The sequence below is a fragment of the Chelonoidis abingdonii genome, chromosome 17, assembly GCF_003597395.2.
Source record: "Chelonoidis abingdonii isolate Lonesome George chromosome 17, CheloAbing_2.0, whole genome shotgun sequence".
NCBI classification, from domain to species: Eukaryota; Metazoa; Chordata; order Testudines; family Testudinidae; genus Chelonoidis; species Chelonoidis abingdonii.
The window spans coordinates 11781714-11795489 of NC_133785.1; the positions used below are offsets into that span (position 1 = coordinate 11781714).

The 13776-nt window shown below is 43.6% G+C and overlaps 1 protein-coding gene across 2 annotated transcripts in view; it reads left to right on the top strand.

Moving 5' to 3' along the window:
- PACS1 (phosphofurin acidic cluster sorting protein 1) overlaps positions 1–13776 on the top strand; it is a 548517-nt gene that overhangs the window by 347893 nt on the left and 186848 nt on the right. The gene's annotated exons all lie outside the window — the stretch shown is intronic.

The following is a 13776-nucleotide window of genomic DNA, read 5'->3' on the forward strand; positions in this document are numbered from 1 at the left end:
TTTTGTTAGTGGGCCTGGCTCTCCGCTGAGCAGCCCGAGCCCCGGGCTCCTCCGCCAGCCAATGAGGAGGGGCGGGGGCGTGGGTCGCCGGCTAAACCCGCCTCGGGGAACAATGGGCGGCCGCGCGTGCGTTTGCCCGGCCCTAGCCGGCTTCACCCCGGGTTCTTGCGGCGGCCGCGAGCAACACGTGTCCAGCCGCCTGGGGAGAAGCGACCCCCAGGGAAGCTGCGGCCCTGCCGGGTGCCCTTATCCTGAGCGTAGGGGGAGCGGACGTCGGGCGTTCAGGGGCAGGGAGGATCAGTTTGGGGGTGTGGCGGCGGGGATGCGGGGGACGCTGAGGAGCAGGTGGGGGGTATAAAGGGATAATTCGGAGGAAAGGGATGGAGGATTAACTTCGGGGGTGCCGGAGCAGGTGGCGTGCCCAAGAGGGCGGGGGAGCAGAGGGAAGCAGGCTCGAAGAATGCAGATCAAAGCATATTCAAGGAAGCATCCTACTCCTAGAGGTAGCTGGGACTTGCTGCAGCGTGTGCACAGCATGATACTCCCAACCACCCACGGGCCCCGTCTAGGGACAATGAATTTTTTCTCTCCTGGCTGAGCCTGTTAGATGTAAGTCTCAAACCACTTGCAACTTCCCCTGCTCCTAAAAAACCCAACCAACCACCAAAGAATCAGCTCGTGAACTGCTGTGCCCCCTATAAAAAAATCAGCATAATGGAAATAAAAGAGGCTGCAGTGCAAGGGAGGGTAGAAGAACAGATGAGCACTTTTATTACATTGCACTGCAGTGTGTGTGGATGAGGGTAGAATTACAAACACCTGCAGCCTAGAGTGGTGGCTTCCCCCTCTCGCTGGAAGAGTAGCAATTATTTTTATTTAGATGAGGCCCCCAGTCACTAGAATAGGACTCCACAGTGGCAGGCCTGTATAAACACAAAGAAAGGGGCCCTATATCCAGAGCCAGCCTTTGGGTATGGGATGGCAAATCGTGTCAACTGTTCCAAGCCCCATGCTTCAGCATGTGTTGTGCAGGGGGCACTAGGCCAGCTCAGGGAGAGTGGGGATAGAGATGTCTGGGGGGTCAGGCCAGCCCAGAGGATAGGGTTAGGGGGCCAGGCCGGCCCAGGTGGCTAGCAGGGGACCTGAGGCTGGCAGCAAAGTCAGGCCCGCACTCAGCAACAGGAAGCGTGTGTTGCATTTCTTTTGGGGGCTCGGGCTCAGCCTCCAGCAGTAACCCAGCCCGCCCGCCGCCACACCAGCCACCTATTGTCGCCAGAACACGCCAGCGCCAGGCTCACCCCATCCATTGCCCTTCCACTCCAGACCCCTCCCCTTTCTGGGACCCCTAGCACAGGGGACCCCGTTGCCCCTAGGACAGGTGCCACTCTGTGACTCTGCATTGTCTCTCACCCCCCAGCACTAGTGTCCCCTCCCCCCACCAGATTTCACCTATATAAAAAATGTTAAGGGGGGGCTATACAGGCTGATTCGTCCCAGGCCTGCACTCTGGTGTATAATTGAGGCATAGAAGAGAGACCATAACATGCCTCCAGGTCTATTTACCATTATTTGAACTACATCAAGTCTAAAAAAGAATTAGGAATAAAATGAGAGTTCATGGAAGGGATAGATAATGGGATAGAGAGCCTTTCTGCTCAAAGCTGCTAGTTTGAATTCCCCACATCAAAAATGACTGAAATCTCTACATGCTGTTGGCAAGTCAGAAGCAACTGTAAACTAAGTTGGTGTTCTCAGTCCTCATGAATAATGTCCACATCACAAGGTCACTACTCCTGACAGTGGTAATGGCAGGAGAAATACAAAGCCCTGAACAAGAGCTGAAGTCTAAACTCCTCTCCCCTCTGGCAGAGGTCCGTTTAAGTCAGGTTTGAGACACAAACACAGCCAATAGCAAAGCTTGCATGAGCAGTAGCTGTGGTGGTGCTGTTCTGTAAGCAAACAAAAGGATTTCAAGCTCCAGCATTGTCAAGCTTTCAGATCCCACTAACACACAAACAAAGCAATTAAGTTTAAAAAAAAAAACCTAAGAAGAAAGAAGGTTCAGCAACAAGTCTCCTGCGGGTGTTATTTCAGAATATGAAGAACCTGGTTACCTAGGAAATCACAGATAATTAAAAGACAAAGATTATAAAAAATGTAATATTTTATATGAAAACAGATGGATTTAAAACTGTTACAACTGGAAGTTTGCAAATGTATATAATAAAAGGAAAAAATACTGGTAATTCTGTATGTCACAATCTCTTCTCTACGGACAGCAGATTATAGAACAGACAGTATTATAATGCTACCACTAGAGAAGCAAAGAGTGTGAAAAGATCTGAAACCCTATTGCTGGTATTAGAAGATTGACCAAGAACAATCTCTCCAGCTAGAGAAATATAGAAAGAAACAGCCTACAAGAAAATAAAATAAGCAGCAGCACACAGAGGATGGTAGGATGTAGGGTAGAAGAGCGAGTGAGACAAACACCGATAAGTAAATTTTCTCTTGTTGTTCATACTTTTTTCTTTCCTCCTACAACAGTGGATTAAAAGGACAGACAGTTTATTAGCAAAGAGTAATCCTGGGAGGCAAAACTGCCAAATTCTGCTGCTGACAAGAACCTGCAGCCAAAGAAGGTACCCTGAGAAGCAGAGAGGCCCAGATGATAGTGACATAAAAAAGAGTGAAGAGATGATCATGGTCACTGCTTTACACACCTTGGAAATTAGTGCCTTAGCATGCAGTCTATAAAGGGGCAGCTTCTCTAGCCAAATAGGATCTGACAGACTACCAGACTGATCAAACCCTGTGACCCAGCAAGCAACAGCAACTTGTTCTTGTAACCCTCAAAGCAAGCAAACAGTTGCCTTAATTTTTGGACATTCTGAGAACAGGGATGATAAAACTTGAGAACCTGCTTACATGCACCAAATGCAGCCTCTTGCATTGTGTGATGGGGAAAATACCAGATTTGGATAGAGAAAGGAAGTGCTAAGACTAAATTGTTCAGGCAAAATTGACTATCCACTTGGGAACAAGTTCTGGAGAAAGCCAAAACAACAAAAATGCCCTTCTGTAAAGAGAGAAGAAAAAGGGAGAGAGATTATGAGAATTTGATTTACTCACTCATTTGGCTTAGGTCACTGCAATAAGTAGGGCCATCTTAAAGGAAAGAAGTCTACCAGAAAGGCTCAAATTAGGGATACATCAGAAACTGGGAGAGGAGGATCAAGTCCTGCTGAGGGATTGCTCGATGAATCATTCGCCTTTGAGACTCTTCTTGAACAGGGACAAAGAAATGTAGAGCATACTAGGGTGACCAAGATAAGACAGTAATACTCCTGGTGCCACACCAGACCATGAAGATCTTCCAGATCTGAGAGTAAATGTAAGATGTAGAAGGACTTTCCATTGCTCCCCAGACAGTCTGGAACTTCAGTGGAGAATCCTCATTAAAGGAACTGCTCTGTTGAATTTGCAGGAGCCAAGTGGATAGGAAGATAGTTGCAGAACACATGGGTGGCTTTTGGGAGATACCACAACTTATTTTTCCCCCACTATAAAAGAAGCAGCCTGTCCCAAGGAAGCTGTATTCAACCCCCACTGAAGGAGAGCATAGTTGAAGGAGCTCTGTAGAGCCAAACAATGAACATGATCATATACTGAATATCTGCACACTCTACAATGAGTGAGATCTCATATTGCCAACTTACCTATGCAGAGCTTACCTTGTAAGACGGAGCTTAGAAGAGTACCACCACCTTTCTTTCTGCCAAATCTGCTCCTTGATTAAGTTATCCTATAATTGATAGCTTTAAAGTTTGTATTTAGTTATTTATCTGCCTTCATTTCCAGTTGAAAGACTTTGTGGTCCCGATCCTGCAATTGAACCCAAATGGGTTACCAAACTGACTTCAATAGGGCTATATGTGGACATAAGCATCTGCCTGTTTGGTTCCAGCTGCAGGAGCAGGGCCTGTCTTCCTAGCAGAGTCCAGAAATAAGTTTCACTTACACATGCACTGTGGTATATGCACTGTTGTTATAGCTGTATCAGTCCCAGGATATTATAGCGACCAAATGGGTGAGATAATATCTTTTATTGGACCAATTTCTGTCTAATAAGCTCAAAACCTTGTTTCTCTTCCCAACAGAAGTTGGTCCACCTCACCTCACCGCCTTGTCTCTCTCATCACTTTGGTACAGGATAAAATGGCTTGAAAGAATACCTACCATTTCAACCCCCATGCAACTATGATAATTTATTATCATGGAAAATTACGTGAAAGAGCCATTTTTAAAGTTCCTGGTTAAAAAAAAACATCCATCTTTTCCTTTTCCAGTCTATTATAACCCTGCACAGCTATGATAAATAATACAATTGAACTCAATGGCAAAATTCACATGTGGGCAAGTGTTTGACCCTTCTTTATGTTACTTGAGACTCTCAGAATATGTTTATATTGTTTTGAGCAGGGAAATAGCCTCTTCTATTTTAGACCATGAATTATACTTTATCACCAAGCCCACCTGCCCTAAAGAAATGATGTTCATTGTGGAACAAAAGTGACAGGTTTGTCTAGGAATATAATAGCACTAGCCATCATTCTTCATTGCCTGTGATAGGCATAGAAAATGAGGCATAATTTCTACTATACCTCTACCCCAATATAACACGGTCCTCGGGAGCCAAAAAATCTCACTGCCTTATAGGTGAGACTGCGTTATATTGGGTTTGGTTCAGTATGCCAAGCCTGACTGCACTGGATTCCCCGGCTGTGATTTAAAGGGCCTGGTGCTCCAGCTGCTGTGGGGAGTCCTGGGCCCTTTAAATCCCCGCCGGGGCTCTGGTAGCCAGACTCAGGTGGGGATTTAAAGGGCCCAGTGCTCCAGCCACTGCGAGAAGCCCCGGGCCCTTTAAGTCTCCGCCCAAGCTCTGGTAGTGGGGCTCGGGTTGGGATTTAAAGGGCCTGGGGCTCCCCTCAGCAGCCAGAGCCCCAGCCCTTTAAATCAGTGCCGGAGCTCTGGCAGCGGGGCTCGGGTGATGAATTAAAGGGCCCGGGGCTCCACATGAATTCAGATATAACGCGGTAAAGCAACGGGGCTCGAGTGGTGCTTTAAAGGGCCTGGGACTCCCTGCCGCTTTACCGTGTTATATCCGAATTCGTGTTATATCGGGTCGCATTCTATCAGGGTAGAGGTGTAGATTTAATTAAAAACTAGCAATAGCTTATATTTTCTCCACACAATATTGCTTATAGTATTAAGTCTATTGATATTGTATTTTCTTAGGATTTACAGAGGAGATGAGACTGTATAAACCTGTGCCACAAAAACATTCCTTTACCATTATAAATATTCATATGAGTAAACTCCATTGTTTTGGGAAGAAAAAGGAACCAGGGGTGTGCTATACAGAGAGTATCTATTAGGGTACAGTGACTGTAAACATGCCATTATGATCTATGATCTTAACATTCAGGCATTTCCGCAACAATATGTGGTTAACTAAACACAACACGCATTCACAGGCAAACAGTGAAGTAAAAACATACCGTGGCACAAACCGAAAACAAAAACAAATGAAATGTAAGCACTACACTTTTTGAAGATCTAGACTCATAATTAAAGTTTCATCTTTAACTCTTCTGTTTGTGCTGAGGATACACACAGTAGCATCACTTCCTGACACAGAGACCTCACACCCCAGAAACTCGTTGAGATACTGAGCCAAGTTAAGCATTCAGAAACAAAGTAAAAATGGAGTTTCAGCATCCTCATGATGATTGAAGTACATGGCCTTTGTCTTTTCAGTGCTGAATGCAGCTGTGGCATGGTAAAATCCCAGTTTATCACAGTCTGTCACATCATCTTATCTCCATAGAACACTCTTCTGCCATGCAGTTTTACCATTGTGAATCTGAATTTGTGGAAGACACTTATGTAGCACATCACCTAGATGAAAGAGTTCTATCACTGCAAGAAATGAGCGAGAAACTTGAATTATACAAGACGGTTAATGTGCACGTCTCAACATTTATGTGCAGTTATTTATATTTCTACAAACCACTGCTTCATAAGATCATATGCGTGTCTCTAATGACTCCCTCTCACGTACGTCAGAAGAAAGTGTCAAATGCCATAGTAATGCTTCTGGACAAGTGATGAATGCTTTATTTTTTTCTCGCAATAATTTCAAGTATGAAAAGACTGGGAATTGATGCCAATGTGTTGCAGATACCGGTAGCTAGGTCTGGATATTCTTTAAAATATGTAACATCCATTTTTAGCATGTGGCAAACACACACTGTCATGTAAAGGTATCTCATTTACTTCCAGTATCATAAGTTCCATGGTAGGAAGGGACTAAAAATTATTTGGGAAACACGTAATTGAAAAATAAATTGCAAAGCTTCTGCTTCTGCTTTTTAAGAAGAAGCCTGATAAGTCCTTGACTCTGCCATGAGCTGTATGTAGGAGAGATACCTGCACCCACACACAACTGCTTGCAGAATGTTTTCCAGTTTGTTTCCCTTCTACCTCCATTTGACCATTGGGACAGACAGCTGCACATAGAAACCCCTCTTTCTCTAGGAATGTGCTGAGAAGACATAGGTGCAGATGGCATACTGCATCAGGCATGAGTTCAGAGGATCATCACTACTGGCCATCGATTATCAATGAGACATTAACACACTACAAAGTACCTGCAGACTGCAGGAGACCAAGTTTCAGGGGTCAAGCCTCTTTAGATCAGTTAGAACTCAGCTGATGTTCATTTGTTTATTGATTTAGCACAATAAAAAAAGTCTTAGGTAGGCATTAGAAACCAGAAATTAATGAGCGCTACAGAGCTCAGGAGTTAATGAGATCTGTAGAGCAATTAGTCTGCATTACACAAAGTGTAGAGCAGGGGTGGCCAACCTGTGGCTCCGGAGCCACATGCGGCTCTTCAGAAGTTAATATGCAGCTCCTTGTATAGGCACCGACTCCGGGGCTGGAACTACAGGCGCCAACTTTCCAATGCGCCGGGGGGGTGCTCACTGCTCAACCTCTGGCGTTGCCACAGGTCCTGCCTCCACTCCACCCCTTCCCCCGAGCCTGCCATGCCCTCGCTCTTCTCCTCCCCGGTGGAGCCTCCTGCGCATCAGAAAACAGCTGATCAGGAGGTGTGAGGAGGGAGGGGGAGGCGCTGATCAGCGGGGCTGCTGGTGGATGGGAGGTGCTGGGAGTGGGGGCGGGGGAGCTGACAAGGGGCTGCTGACGTATTACTGTGGCTCTTTGGCAATGTACATTGATAAATTCTGGCTCCTTCTCAGGCTTAGGCTGGCCACCCCTGCTGTAGAGGGTACGCAGGGTCAGAATAGTATACAAGGCTTGATCTTAGAAAAAGGCTCTGAGTTCAAGTTTCCCAGATGAAAATGTATCTAGCCTGGGACCTGATTCACCTGTCTCTGAAGTCACTTGCTATTGATTTCAATGGCAGCAGGATCAGGATTTGATTGTCAAATAAATGAGGAGCTTGAGTCTAGCTGTTCATTATTTAATTATTTGGTTTGGGGTAGGGAGGAGAAAGTTTTACTTAGAGGAAAAACAGCATAACAAATCCCTCACAAAGTTTGAGTAATATAGAGCAAAATCTATAATACAGGATTCAACAAAAGAAAAAAGTTCTTCCTTGCTAAAATTAATTCCAATCTGCAGGATGAAACATAATACTTTGAACTGCTATAACGCCTCCCATCTGACGATCTGACAAATATTAAGATATTAATCTCAGAACATCACTTATTTAAAAAATGAGCACATACTGTTTATTTCTTTACTTTCCGAGGGAGGGATTATGTTAATATTTGGGATCTGACACCTTCTTCCTCAGGCCTAGTTTGAAGTAAACTCTTGTTTTTGAATCTTTGATGTGTCTTTTCCTTAGTTCTCGCGTTACGGTAACATGCCAGGTTTGTTTCTTTGTTCTCAGGTTAAGGGACAATCTATCATTTTACAAGTAGAATCCATACACCAGTTTGAAAAAGAACATTCATCGGAGCCTAAATCACTAAACTCCACCAAGTGGCAGAGTAGAGAATGTGTAACTTGGAGAAACAAGAAGCCAGTGCTTTAGGAGGACTTCATGGGTGGCTCTTTGCGCTAGGCTAACACAATGAAGCACGTGTCCTCTCTTGGTTTATTAACCAAATGATTTCCCCGCCGCCACCCATACCTCTTGAGCATGGAAGGATGAATAACGATGGGTGAGTAATGTCAGGAAACAGAGGACAAAGGCTCTGCAATAACATTTGAGTATGCAATATGGTAAGCCCTGATCTTTCAAAGATGAATAACCTTACTTGTGAGATTAGCCCCTTTGGCTATGATGCTAACTGTGGGGGTAAACTTACTCACACACATTGTTACCAGCTTTAGAGAGTGCATTTAGGCCAAACAAGGCCATCTTATTATTTATTTGCATTGTAATGGTGCTATAATGCAAATAAATAATAAGATGGCCTTGTTTGGCCTAAATGCACTCTCTAAAGCTGGAAACAACGTGTGTGAGTAAGTTTGCCCCCACAGTTAGCATCATAGGCCCTAGTCATGGACCACGATCCCATTGTGCTAGGTACTGTACATACAGAACAAGAAGATGGTCTCTGCCCCAAAGATCTTGCAGTCAAAGGCTATGTCTACACTAGGAGCTGGGATGTGATTCTCCTGCCTGTGTACACATACTTGGGCCAGTTCTCAGTGAGCTAGTCCGAGTATAAACAGCCATGCAGCCTTGGTAGCACAGGGAGCGGCAATGGAGGAACGGCTGAGGCACGCCAAGAACAATCCTGCCTGAAACTGGTGGATATATACTCAGCACAGCTCACCCCTGCTTCCACTGCCACTACTTGTGCTGCCATAGCTACAGTGATATTTATACTTGCACTAACTTGATGAGAGTAGGGGAATATCACCCAGCACATAGACCACACGTAGCCTAAATAATTAGGAATCTAAATTGTATTCTGAATACAGGAAAAGTAGATCACATGCAAATAAATTACACATTTAGAGTGCTTTGCCCTGGACATTTTTTTTTTCCTTACTGAACTTACAAACAACAGTATTTTTAGGCCCCATTATTTAAAGAGCTTCACAAATCCCAGTGAATACAAGTTTTTCCTTTACAATGAAGGCAATTTAAATGTAATTATTCCCCTTCAGTGTTTGTTTCATGCCAGCCAGAGACTAACACAAAACAAATGAAATTATTCATTCTAGTCTTACCAGCTAAAATGAGTAACGTGCAGAAAACAAAAAATGGTGAGAAGCAAAGTTTGAATTGTCAAACTTTCAGGGTTAGTAGTCGGAAGAAGTGGTTATGCGTAAACAAACAAGAATTTAAAGATACTTAGCAGAGGGCCAAATATTTAGGTTTAATTTTAAATGATATTAGCAGAACTGTTTAAATGAAAAGTGAGAGAGAGAGAGAGAGAGAGAGAGAAAATCTGAATTTTGGTGCAGATAGTTTATTTGGATTTCACTTTCTCCTACAGTATTTGCTACTTAGATACTGCAGCATCTGACTAATCAAGAACCAGAAAGTATAAGTGACTGGTAATTATAAACAAAAGGAAAAGTGATTAATCTATTCCCATTGTCCAAGTGGAGTATAAAAAGTTTAATTTTACAAGTTTCTGATTCAGTCATCTAAAAGAATATTTTAATGTTTTTTTGTTCTGTGTTTGTACAATGCATAAAACAATGGGATCCTGGTTCATGAGTGGGGCTCCTAAATAAATTAGTAATAATCATTCATTGCTTGTAAAGCATTTTGAAGCAGAAGAGTTTATAAATGCTTGCTGTCATCAGTCTGGCAGCATCCCTTTACAAAACATGACATTCATGTTGATAGTTTCTCTCTTAAATACAAGGTCGACCTAATTTTTAGTGGGTGTATTTTCCTAATAAAAGGTAAGGAGTTTGTGAGACCCTGTATCAAGGTCACATTAAAAGCAGCTGTCACAGCAGTTTTCAAAAGAGACCTACACAGATAGTTTATAAACCACACTAAAATAATAATAATTAAATTAAAAGGAAGTGCCAGAACTTGGGCAGTGGAAATTAACTTCAGAGGCCCCCAGACCTAATTTTTGATCCATAGATGTTAATTTTCAGAATAATCAAATGTAAAATGAAAGGACAGAAGCGAATGAAAAATAGATTCATCAATAGATTCTAGTTTACGTGGTGCCATTCAAAGAATAGTCACACAAGCATCCCCATAGCATCCTTTTCTTGAGCTGTTGCCATGTGACTGTTATTTGGAGGACAGGCTGCTTCCCAGTGGATCATGCTTATGATACACAGCAGTGAACACCTATCATCTCAACTGGCAAAAATTGCCAGTGTTAGCAGACACACCAAGGTCTGACTGTGCATAAATCCAAACTACTGTACCTTCTCAATACCTTTCCTTAGATCAAATTTGAAGCAAATTGGTAGGACAGCATAGAAACTTCTGGACTTCTGCCGCCATACTTGGTATAAATGGACTTCAGTGGCTCAGGCCTGTCAATCTAGAACTTATCACAAACACTAAATTTACTAAACAAAAGCCCCAAAGTCATGATTTATCTTTAAAAAGAATTACTTGCTCCAATAGCCAGGTCTGGATGGTCAATAAAATCGTGAATGTGCAATGACTTAGGGCTTGTCTACACTCTGCATTAATCCGCTCTAGATGAGCGTAAATTCTAGTGTGCACTAGCATGTTGTGCTATAATGGGCCTGTGTGGACCCTGCTGGCACACACTAAAAGTTCCCTAGTGTACATTAGTGTAGTACTGTTTGAAACAAGACTACATTAATGCACACTAGCAACCTTTTAGCTGCGGGGAGGTGAATGGAGAGGGGGAGGATTGAGGGAGCTCCACCCCTATGTAAATTCACATGCATCTGGGGAATGGGGAGAGGTGAGAGCAGGAACCTAGAGCTGCTGGGACCGCCCCCCTGAGGCCTGGGATCAGACCCTGGAACAGGAGTGGGTTGCAGGGGCTGGAATGGGCTTGGGAGCAGCTGGTCCCTGATGTGCAGGAGGTGCTGGGAGGGAGGGGGAGGATGGGGGTGCTTGGGGGAGAGAGCAGAAAAAGGCAGGGAATAGGAGGGGCAGAGGTGAAGTGGGGGCAGGAAGAAGTAGGGTGGGACCTGGGGCCAAGCAGGGGGTCTTGAGGATCCATGGCAAAATTGGGTTACTAAAGTTTGAGAACCACTGCTCTAAATATTTGTGTTAGCCACTGTGCTTTTTCCCTATTTGACAGTCAAATATTACATTTTTGGGACATCTCTCATTAAAATGTTTAAGACAGCTGAAATTAAAAAAAAAATCAAAAAAAAAAAATCAGGAGGTCACTGTGGCCCAGGGCGCCCAGAGGATTCAGGGGGCCTGGGACAAAGCGGGGAAGCTACAGTGCTTGTACTCACCCAGCAGCGGTCCGGGTCTTCAGCGGCATTTTGGCGGCAAGGGGGCCTTTCAGTCACTCCATGTCTTTGGCAACACTGAAGGGCCCCCCGCTGCTGAAATGCCGCCGAAGACCCGGACTGCCACCGGGCCAGGGTCATGGGGCCCCTGTGGGGCCTGGGGCAAATTGCCCCATTTGCCTCCCCCCGCCCCTGCCCCCCCCCCGGGCAGCCCTGCTGTGGCCCTAATGTAAATGTTTTAGGAGTCACCTGTTCTGCATAAATGGTCTTACTCAACATTTCCCGCACATTCTGTTCCCACCTGGTTGTTAGTCAGGCCCTCCAAAGATCTTACCAAGGTTGTCTGGCACAAAACAGAGAAGTGAAGACCTGGGGACAGATTCTCAGCTGATGTAAATTGTCATCTCTCTCCACTTCATTGCAGCTTAGAATCTGCCCTCTAGTTTTTAGAACATCTTAAAAAGCAAGAAGAACCCTCCCCTCCTCTCCCCCTCCCAGTTTAAAACTCTGAAGTGTTCTTTGTGTGGTTTTGCTTCACAGATCACTTTTAAGCTGGTGTAATCAGTCACCAGTGATCCTGTGGTTGTAGATGTTTAACACCCCAGAAAGAAATTTTTTGGAATGGTCTCTGCCCTATTGCTGAGTAGAACTTTGAAATTTTTGAAATGGAGACAACTTCCAGAACAAATCTATCCCAGGGTATAATAGGGAACTAGAAGTAGTTAAATACTATTTATTACACATTGCATCATATTGAATCTTTTAATGAACATCACTATTTGTTAATAGTTTATCAGATGATTATTTGTTTTGAGTACACCACCGGGACTATGCTGAACCATAATACAAGAAAATTTTAGAAGTTGTGAGGATCTGTAGATAGACCCAGAGATCTAGTCAATAAAGCCTCAAGTGCTTTAAAACATGAAGGCAAGGCTGACAGTAACTTGAGACACATCTTGCTTTACAATTAAAAACAAAACAAAAATCAGTTCTTTATTAGGGATAACTAGGTGATGGCAACAAAATGGGAGATGCAATTCAATGTTGGTAAATGCAGAGTATTGCGCATTGAAAAACAATCCCAATTATACATACAAAATGATGGGATCCAAGTTACCCGTTATCACTCAAGAAAGATCTTGGAGTCACTGTGGATAGTCCTCTGACAACATCCGCTCAATGTGCGTCAGCAATCTAAAGAGCAAACAGAAATGTTAGGAAGCATTAGGAAAGGGGTAGATAATAAGGCAGAAAAATATCATAATGCCACTATATAAATCCATGGTAAGCCCACACTTTGAATACTGCATGCAGTTCTAGTCACTCCCATCTCAAAAAAGATATATTGAAATTGGAAAAGGTACATAGAAGGGGAACAAAAATGATTAAGGATATAGAATAGCTTCCATACAAGGAGAGATTAAAAAGACTGGGCCTGCTCAGCTTGGAAAAGAGATGACTAAGAGGGAATATGATAGAGGTCTATAAAATCATGACTGGTGCAGAAAAAGTGAATAAGGAAGTGTTATTTACTCCTTCTCATAACACAAGAACCAGCGGTCACACAATGAAATTAAGGTTTAAAACAAACAAAAGAGAGTACTTCTTCACACAACACAGTCAACCTGTGGAACTCATTGCCAGGGGATGTTGTGAAGGCCAAAAGTTTAACAGGGTTCAAAAAAGATTTAGATAAATTCATGGAGGATAGGTCCATCGATGGCTATCAGCCAAGATGGTCAGGGATGAAATCCCATGCTCCGGGTACCCCTAGCCTCTGTTTGCCAGAAGCTGGAAGTGAATGACAAGGGTGGATCACTTGCTCAATTGTCTGTTCTGTTCATTCCCTATGAAGCATCTGGCATTGGTCACTGTCATAAGACAGGATACTGGGCTCGATAGACCATTGGTCTGACCTAGTATGGCCCTTCCTGTGTTCTTGCCAATATCATCAATCATATAAAAAAGATATACTATTACGTGCCACATAAGAGGTTTTGAATTATGAATTTAGCATGGCATTTTTTCAGCAAATGGAAGTCAGATCCATTTTTAGCATGAGCAGGCTGTCTGTCCCAGATGGCCCTCTGTACAGGCTATATAATGCTCCTCCATCCTTATAACATAGTTCATGAATTCCACATTACAGAACAGCATCTTTAATTTTAAAATGTTCATAGATCCATAGAGTTTAAGGCCAGAAGAGATCATGTAGTCCGATCTCCTGTATAAAACAGGCCATTATGTTCCACTCTGTTACCCATGAATTGGGCACAGTAATTTGTGAATAACAGAAAGGCA